The sequence below is a fragment of the Hoplias malabaricus genome, chromosome 2, assembly GCF_029633855.1.
Source record: "Hoplias malabaricus isolate fHopMal1 chromosome 2, fHopMal1.hap1, whole genome shotgun sequence".
NCBI lineage: Eukaryota > Metazoa > Chordata > Actinopteri > Characiformes > Erythrinidae > Hoplias > Hoplias malabaricus.
Window position 1 is genome coordinate 43,939,809 of NC_089801.1, and position 7,651 is coordinate 43,947,459.

General features: G+C 37.9%; 1 long non-coding RNA gene across 3 annotated transcripts; it reads right to left on the reverse strand.

The window, feature by feature from the left end:
- Positions 1 to 3,739: 3,739 nt before the first annotated feature.
- Positions 3,740 to 7,385, reverse strand: LOC136674382 (uncharacterized). 3 transcript variants are annotated; one of them, XR_010796049.1, is made up of 4 exons: positions 7,324 to 7,385; positions 5,663 to 6,498; positions 5,487 to 5,576; positions 3,740 to 4,579 (listed from the first exon to the last, which is right to left on the reverse strand). It is a non-coding gene; the product is annotated as an uncharacterized lncRNA (long non-coding RNA). The 3 variants fall into 3 exon arrangements; XR_010796048.1 differs by adding an exon at positions 5,081 to 5,413 and having other exon boundaries at positions 5,663 to 7,369; XR_010796047.1 differs by having other exon boundaries at positions 5,663 to 7,369.
- Between the last annotated feature and the right edge of the window lie 266 nt (positions 7,386 to 7,651).

Here is a 7,651-nt window from a genome sequence, read left to right on the forward strand (position 1 = left end):
CAGGTGAGTGGCTATATTCTTTTAGCCGCTGCCTGATTTATGAAGGTCGACACACATATGCCTTTCTTGAATAGTGTGTTCTTTTGTCTTTCCCATGTTTAAGAGTGAGTAAGAGAAATAGGCCTCTGTGTAACAACATATTTATACCCCAGTGAAACAGGAAGTGATGGATTACTAATTAAAGGTTCCTAGATACTTTGATCCACTTTATAAACTACAGCAGAAATGACATAAATGGTTCAAATACATTTATTTCCAAGAAATTGTTAAGGATGCCAATAATTGTGGAACAGGTCATTTAATTGCAAATAATTATTTTATAAGTAAATATAAAGTTATTATTAAAAATATTTTATAAATAAATATTCTTATTCAGGATTTTTTCTTTATTTTTTTTTTACTTGAGTTGAAGGATGCTTTTTTCTAAAACTTTTCAGAGTGAGATTATGCTTCTGCAATAAAAATTGTTTTTCTTTTAACACATTTTAGTAAATAATAAATAATTATGGAGGGCGCTGTATATACTAAAACAATACATAACATGGGTGGCACTGTGGCACACAACAGTTGTTTTCACTGTCACACAGCTCCCGAGTCGTAGGGTTATAAGTTTGAGTCCTGTCCTGGTTCACCATCTGTGAGGAGTGTATTGTGTTCTCCCTTTTGTGGGTTTCCTAAGGGTTTCCAGTGTTCTTGCACAGTCCAGACTCTCACGCTGATATGTAAACTGGCCATACAAAAGGTCTCCATAGATTTGAGTGAATGTTTGAGTGTGTGGTACTCTGTGATGTACTGGTGCTGTACCCTGGGTTTGTTCCTGCCTTGCACCCAGTGATTCCATGTAAGCTCTGGATCCACCGCAACCCTGATCAGGATGAAGCACTTACAGACAATGAATGAATGAATATTATATATTTGTCTCTCTATCTCTTATACATACACACACACACAATACTTCTCAGCTTATAATGCCCAAAATTTATGTCACATTGTTTTTTATGTAGAACAATATCTTCTCTTTTCAGGATTTGAAGATGAAGAGGGCAACACTCCTTTCCTTTTTCTATTTGTGCTTGGTCTTCATCAGTGTGAGCGCTGTCAGGGAGCTGAAGAACATCAAAGACCTGAAAAAACGCACTGATTTTGGTAAAAACTCTCCACGACACGGCCTCATGCTTCTGTACTGGTTTGCTAACAATGTTAAAATTGATCAAAACAAAATTAGGCTTAAGTTTGATCCCAGTGAAGGAAATTATGGCTTTCATCCTTATGTCAATGGTATCTGACCAAAAGAGCCAGAGAAGGGCCCTTCCTGAGTTACCCAGTAACAGTGACAGATTATACTTCTCTTTGGGCAATATAAAGTCCCGTAATGGGTATTCCAGTTTTCCTGATTATGTTACACAGGACTACCACCTCTCTGAATACACACCAGAGGGAAATCGTGACAGAATTGTCATTGAAGTTCAAGATGATCAAGATCAATGGAGCCCAGGACAAATAGTGTATAATGTATATATTGCACAGCATTATGAGAATCAGAAACAAGGCCGTGGGTATGACCCAGACAAGACTTTCAGGGTCACACCATCTCTCCTGAATGAAATTCAGAATTTAATTAATGATGGAGATGATTTAGGTTTAGACAATTTTAGGAACGAGGCTGGTTATAACTTTGATGATAGTGGCCCTCTCTTTTTCCAAGACACTCAGCCCAACAGGTTTGATAACCATGAGACTATGAGCTGTGAAGAGTTTGAGGAATGCTATGAGGAGCCAGTCACAGAACCCATGGATGATGAAGACTTCAATGATGTGACCGATTACACTGAACACTCAGATGATGAAATCAAGCCAAAAAAAGAAAGTAAATCAAAGAAGCTGTTCGGAGCCATAAATAAAATGCGTAATAAACTAAAGACAACCGATTTCACTAAATACATGAAGCGTTTTAAGGATGCCGTCGCTCTAGTTGAAAAGTTCCTAAATAATCTAAATGAAATATAACAGGAGCTGATTATCACAGAATGCTTATATCACTGTAATATTCATTCTGTTTAAAAGCACACTCAGAATCCTTGCTGCAACTGGATTCTGTGATTATATTTTGCTTGTTGAAAAAAATATGCTTAATAAAGTGGCTATTTCAATCAAAATATGATTAGTTCTTTTTTTGTAAAGCCCTCATTTTAAGTGCCTTTAAGAATATGAAGTTTCATATTAAACTCACGTTCCGATTACAATTCCAAAGCTTTCAAATTGCAATAAACATGCATAATTTCACACACTTACACAGTCACTCACACACTTACTCCTGTGGGCAATATAATGACCACGAGAACAGACTTTTCTTTTGGCAGCAAAGTCTATGATGTTGGCATCATTTTGAACCATGTAGACAGAGTACTTCTTGGCAGATGGGAAGTAAAAAAGGGACCTTTATAATTAAGAACAGGATACCACCAAGATGCTTCTATTGCCTTTCCTTGGTCTTCAACTTTATTGACAACTTCCTTAAGAAGTTGATATTTAAATCATGTTTCATTTCCTTTTACGAGATTCACACCTGAAGCATAAAATCTCCCGTTGTGAGCTGCATGTGTGAAAGACCACTCCAGGACATCTCCAAAACCCGATAATCCAGAGTTTCTTTAGATGATTTCCAGAGTTCCTGTGTGAAAGAGGCATCTGTTAAACAGACACATCTTGCCCACCTTGTAAATGTAATGTCAGAGACAATAGCTCAACTGTTGCTGCACAGTGTGCATTGATCATCTTATAGTTCTTCATCATTAGACACAGGACGCTGCCCACATAATTTTATTAGCTGCATATTTTGAGTTTGCAGGACTATTCTCAGTTCAGCTGTGACAATAAGGAGTTTAAAATTCCAGCAGAACTGCTGTATCTGATCCACTCATCCAAATTGTAGATCAGGTGGAACACCTTAACACCCTGAATATCTTAGTTGCCTAACTACATTACCCAGTTAACCACTTCACACCGGGAACACTGCACAACTTACACTACCCATTCAAAATAAAAAGTATTACTATTCCCCTTTACAAGCTGGCACTTAGAGACAGTGGAAGTCATAAAGTTTATAGACATGCACTGAACTGAGCCAACATCCAGTTTATTGATAATTTAGATTCACCTCAAATTTAGACATGGTTAACAACCTGATTTCCAGCACATGCAAGCAGAGTCTTCACAGTAAGACCCAAATCTTCACACCACCTTAAGAATGGTCTTATTTTAATGTTTGGACCTTTCCTGAAGCACTGCAAAAATCAAGCTGAGGATGGTGTTGTACACTGTAAAACATTTTATGTTAGTTAAACTTAGAAACTCATGTTCACCTGCTGCCTTAAAAATGTGAGTAAATTCAACTTGATGGCAAACTTTGTTTCAACTCAAAAGGTTGTTTTATTAGTTGTTTAACTTATGATCATTAGTTGTTGCAACTTGATACAGTGAGTTAAAACAACTTACTATTTTACAATATCAGTTTCAGGAAACTCACTAAATCTTGTTAAATAAACATTATTCCTCTTCATATAGATTTACATTTTCAAGTTAATTTAACTTTAATTATATTCATAAAAATTGTGATTTTAAGTTAATATTTTCCATTAACACTTATCTTAATGATAAGTTTCCCAATCTATTTAAAATGCACACTGAGTTCACTTTTGTTTTAACATAAATCATTTATTTGAATGAGAACAATGTTACATTGTCTTGTTAAAAAACAGCATGCTCATCCTTTTGGAAATGCGCCAAAACATCAATAATCTGTGCTTCAAGGTAATGCAAAATAAGGTTCTTAAAAACTTTAAATAAAGCATCTATTTTATCAAAACATCCAGGTTTCGCCAATATTTTACACAAACGTGAAATGGGTGACAGTGTGTATCTACTTTTAAAAATAGTGTAAAATAAATAAAATTATATATCTCCATTTGGATGATTTTTAGTTTACTACATAATTTTGGTTATGTTGCTGCTTAAACCTGTGCAAAAAAACTTGTAATATGTACAAATAAGTTTCTGTAGTAATTCAAACAGACACTTATTATTGAATAAAACTTACACAAGTTAAACTTCTGCCATGTACAAACAGTTGTTTTTGTCCATCAAACATACCATTCTACCTTAAAAGACGCGGAGCTTCTGAACCTAAACAAACCAGAAGGAACAGCTTTCCCCAAAATCATAGCCATCCCCTTTAAGGCTTGAGGTGTGCAGTCTATAAACGTAACCTCAGTTTATTTCGTAGTCCATGCACACGAGCTGAACATTGGTCTGGTTTTATCTTCGTGATGACCCTCTGCAGAAATTCAAATATGTATTTCATTTTGCGAGGGTACTCAAGATTAAGGCAGTATATTGTACCCATTAGCATAGCAAATCCAGTGGACACATCTTTGATTTCATGAAGAACAACTGCCTTCTCTACCACCAAAGCAATGTTGAAAATTTTATTAGGAAAAGCATCATGGAGAACACCGTCATGTCCAATCAGAAGTCCAACGCACATTCCCTTCATGAGGACATCCAGGGTTTCACCATGAACCTAAAAGACATGGACAAATTTAGTTTTAACTTATCATGACCAGCCACTTTATTAAAACTATATGTAAACTTCAAAGGTGTACAGTTACAGACTGCAGTCTGGCTGTATCTAGTTAGCCCTTATATACTCTGTCCAACAATGGTCAGGACCACAACAGAACTACTACTGCAGCATGTTGTACTGGTATAAGTGGATCAGACAGCAGTGCTGCTTGAGTTTTAAACCCGCTTATCACTGCTGGATTGAGAAAAGTCCATGTACTAAACATTGAGCCAACAGCATCCTGTGTCCACTGATGAAGGACAAAAGAAACTGTGAGTTACTGTCTGAGGTGGACCAACGAGATAGGTATGTCTAACAGAGTGGGCAGTGAGTGGACACAGGGTTTGAATCCTCAAGCAGCACTGCTGTGACTGATCCACACTAATAGTGCTGACCAGTTCATGACCTGTCAGCACAAAGTCAACTGAAATGTCTAAATAAAGTCTTTTGAATTAATACCCCCATTATCTTAATGTGGCGGCACGGTGGCGCAACAGGTAGTGTCGCAGTCACACAGCTCCAGGGGCCTGGAGGTTGTGGGTTTGATTCCCGCTCCGGGTGACTGTCTGTGAGGAGTTGGTGTGTTCTCCCCGTGTCCGCGTGGGTTTCCTCCGGTTTACTCCCACAGTCCAAAAACACACGTTGCAGGTGGATTGGCGACTCGAAAGTGTCCGTAGGTGTGAGTGAATGTGTGTGTGTCTGTGTTGCCCTGTGAAGGACTGGCGTCCCCTCCGGGGTGTATTCCCGCCTTGTGCCCGATGATTCCAGGTAGGCTCTGGACCCCCCACGACCCTAAATTGGATAAGTGGTTACAGATAATGGATAGATGGATGGATAATCTTAATGTGTAAATGTATTTTCTTACATCACACATCCTGATTATGTCAGTGGTATCCTCTGACAAGAAGCATGGAAGACCAAGTAGGGCAGCTGTTCTTCTGTTTTGATTTGTGTCCTGCATACAAATACAGAGTGCAAATAAACTTAATTATCAAAATTCCTTATTTTAGTACATATTGGTAAGTACATTTTTATACGCACCTCCTTTTTAAGACAATGCTAAGTGTCAATTTCCTGCTCGATGAAACGCGAAGGCACACTTCGTCTTGGCACAAAGGCATCCAGTCCATTAGTGATGGGAATTTCGGCTCTTTTGGCTCGGCTCTTCATAAAGAGCCGGCTCTTTCGGCTCCTAAATGGCTCTTTGTTTTACCACTTATTTCCACTGGTACAGAACAATATTACCTACATTTTTCATCACTATATGGACAAAATATTATTGTTCAATATTAAAAATAATAGTGTTGCAATGGCCAATTGTTTTATGGCTGTCTTGTAATAACTCACTGATTGCACTCACACATTCAATTGTATAAATAACTGGATTTTTATTTAAACACCTTAATAAAAATCACTGGTAAACTCTGAAATATAGCCAATGGAACCCAGAAGGTGGGTATTACAAAATAGCTTATTAAATTAAATAATCATCCATTTCCGGGTAGTAAAATAAACAAATACTCTGCAAAGTGCAAAACAGCAGCATTCAATAGTAGTGATTAAAACAACCACAACTGTCAACAAACATTTAACTGATTTAACATTTTCTTCAACTATTTTTTGGAAGGCAGATTGGTATTCAGGAAAACCAAGTGTCTCAGCTTGGAGGGTTGGAGCTTGCTTGTTGTTCTCTGATTGGTTGAATGACAAGCCTTAGAAAAAAATGGCTCGGTCTTAGACGGGAACCGGCTCTCATCGTTCACTTACAAGAGCCGGCTCTTTGAACCGGTTCGTTCGCGACCGACACATCACTACAGTCCATCTAGGAATGGCTGCAACAGGTCAGTGGTGATTATTCTACAGAACTCTGCCTTTATCTGAAACAGATGTATAAGAAAGCAGATTTGTCAATACATTTTGTTAATACTCTTCGGTTCTTTGTCGAAACTAAAACATTAAAATCTTCTGTGGAAAACCTCCCTCACCACACTTTAGAGTATAACTTGCCGCCTATCTGTATATCCCTCTGATGTGCTTAACGTAGGAGAGCTATGCAGTGGAAAAACTTACTCCGACGGTAATGACTGAGCCAATCAACAATTATTTGAGGCTTGGATATACAGAAAACCCATGGTAATGTCTACTATGCGGAACATTTCTCTTTCCACCAGGCAAGAACTTAGCAACACCATTACGTTTTATCAGCATAAATTCACAAATATAAAAATACACATTTAGCTACCTCCTCGCTGCCTTCGTTTTTTCAGCGGGAATTCCCCTTACTTCGCGAACTTTCCACACAACTCTCAGCGTAGTAATCTACAGTCTGCCTCAAATTAGTCCGGTGTGTCCCTCCGCCACTGGAATTGGACGACTACTGTTCTACACTTTCAAAGTTTCGGATTAAAATCATCTGTGGAAAATCTCCCTGACTTCAGAGTATAACTTGAAACCCACGGTATAATTCTCTGGTGTGCGTAACGTATTCAGAGCAAATAACGGCGAGCTGTGCAGCGGAAAAACGAACTCCGATGGTAGTGATAATGACAGTCAGCAGCAATTAACAATTATTCGAGGATTGGACAAACAGAAAAAACATGGAAATTCTATCTAATATGCGGAATTATTCTCCGTTCAACACGCAAGAAAGGGGCAACATCATTACTTTATCAGCAAAAAATACTATAAAAATATACATTCACCTCGTCGCCGTTTTCGTGTTTTCAGCGGGAATTCACCTTACTTTCGCGAACATTCCACACAGCGCTCAGCGGAGTAATCTACACTCTGCCTAAAATTAATCCTTAGTCAGGTGTGTCGCTCCGCCACTGGAAGTAGTCAACACTCCATATTTTATTTGAAATATTATGTAAATATTTAATTGAAATTATGAGGTTTATCCGGTGTGAAAACTGATAAGCATAATGTTTTAATGGTTTTCTACAAATTGTTCTGTATAGTTAAAAATAGCGCCAAATGTTTAATAGATTCTCTGCATTGCCCCTCCTCCCACTTTTCATTTAATTTTTC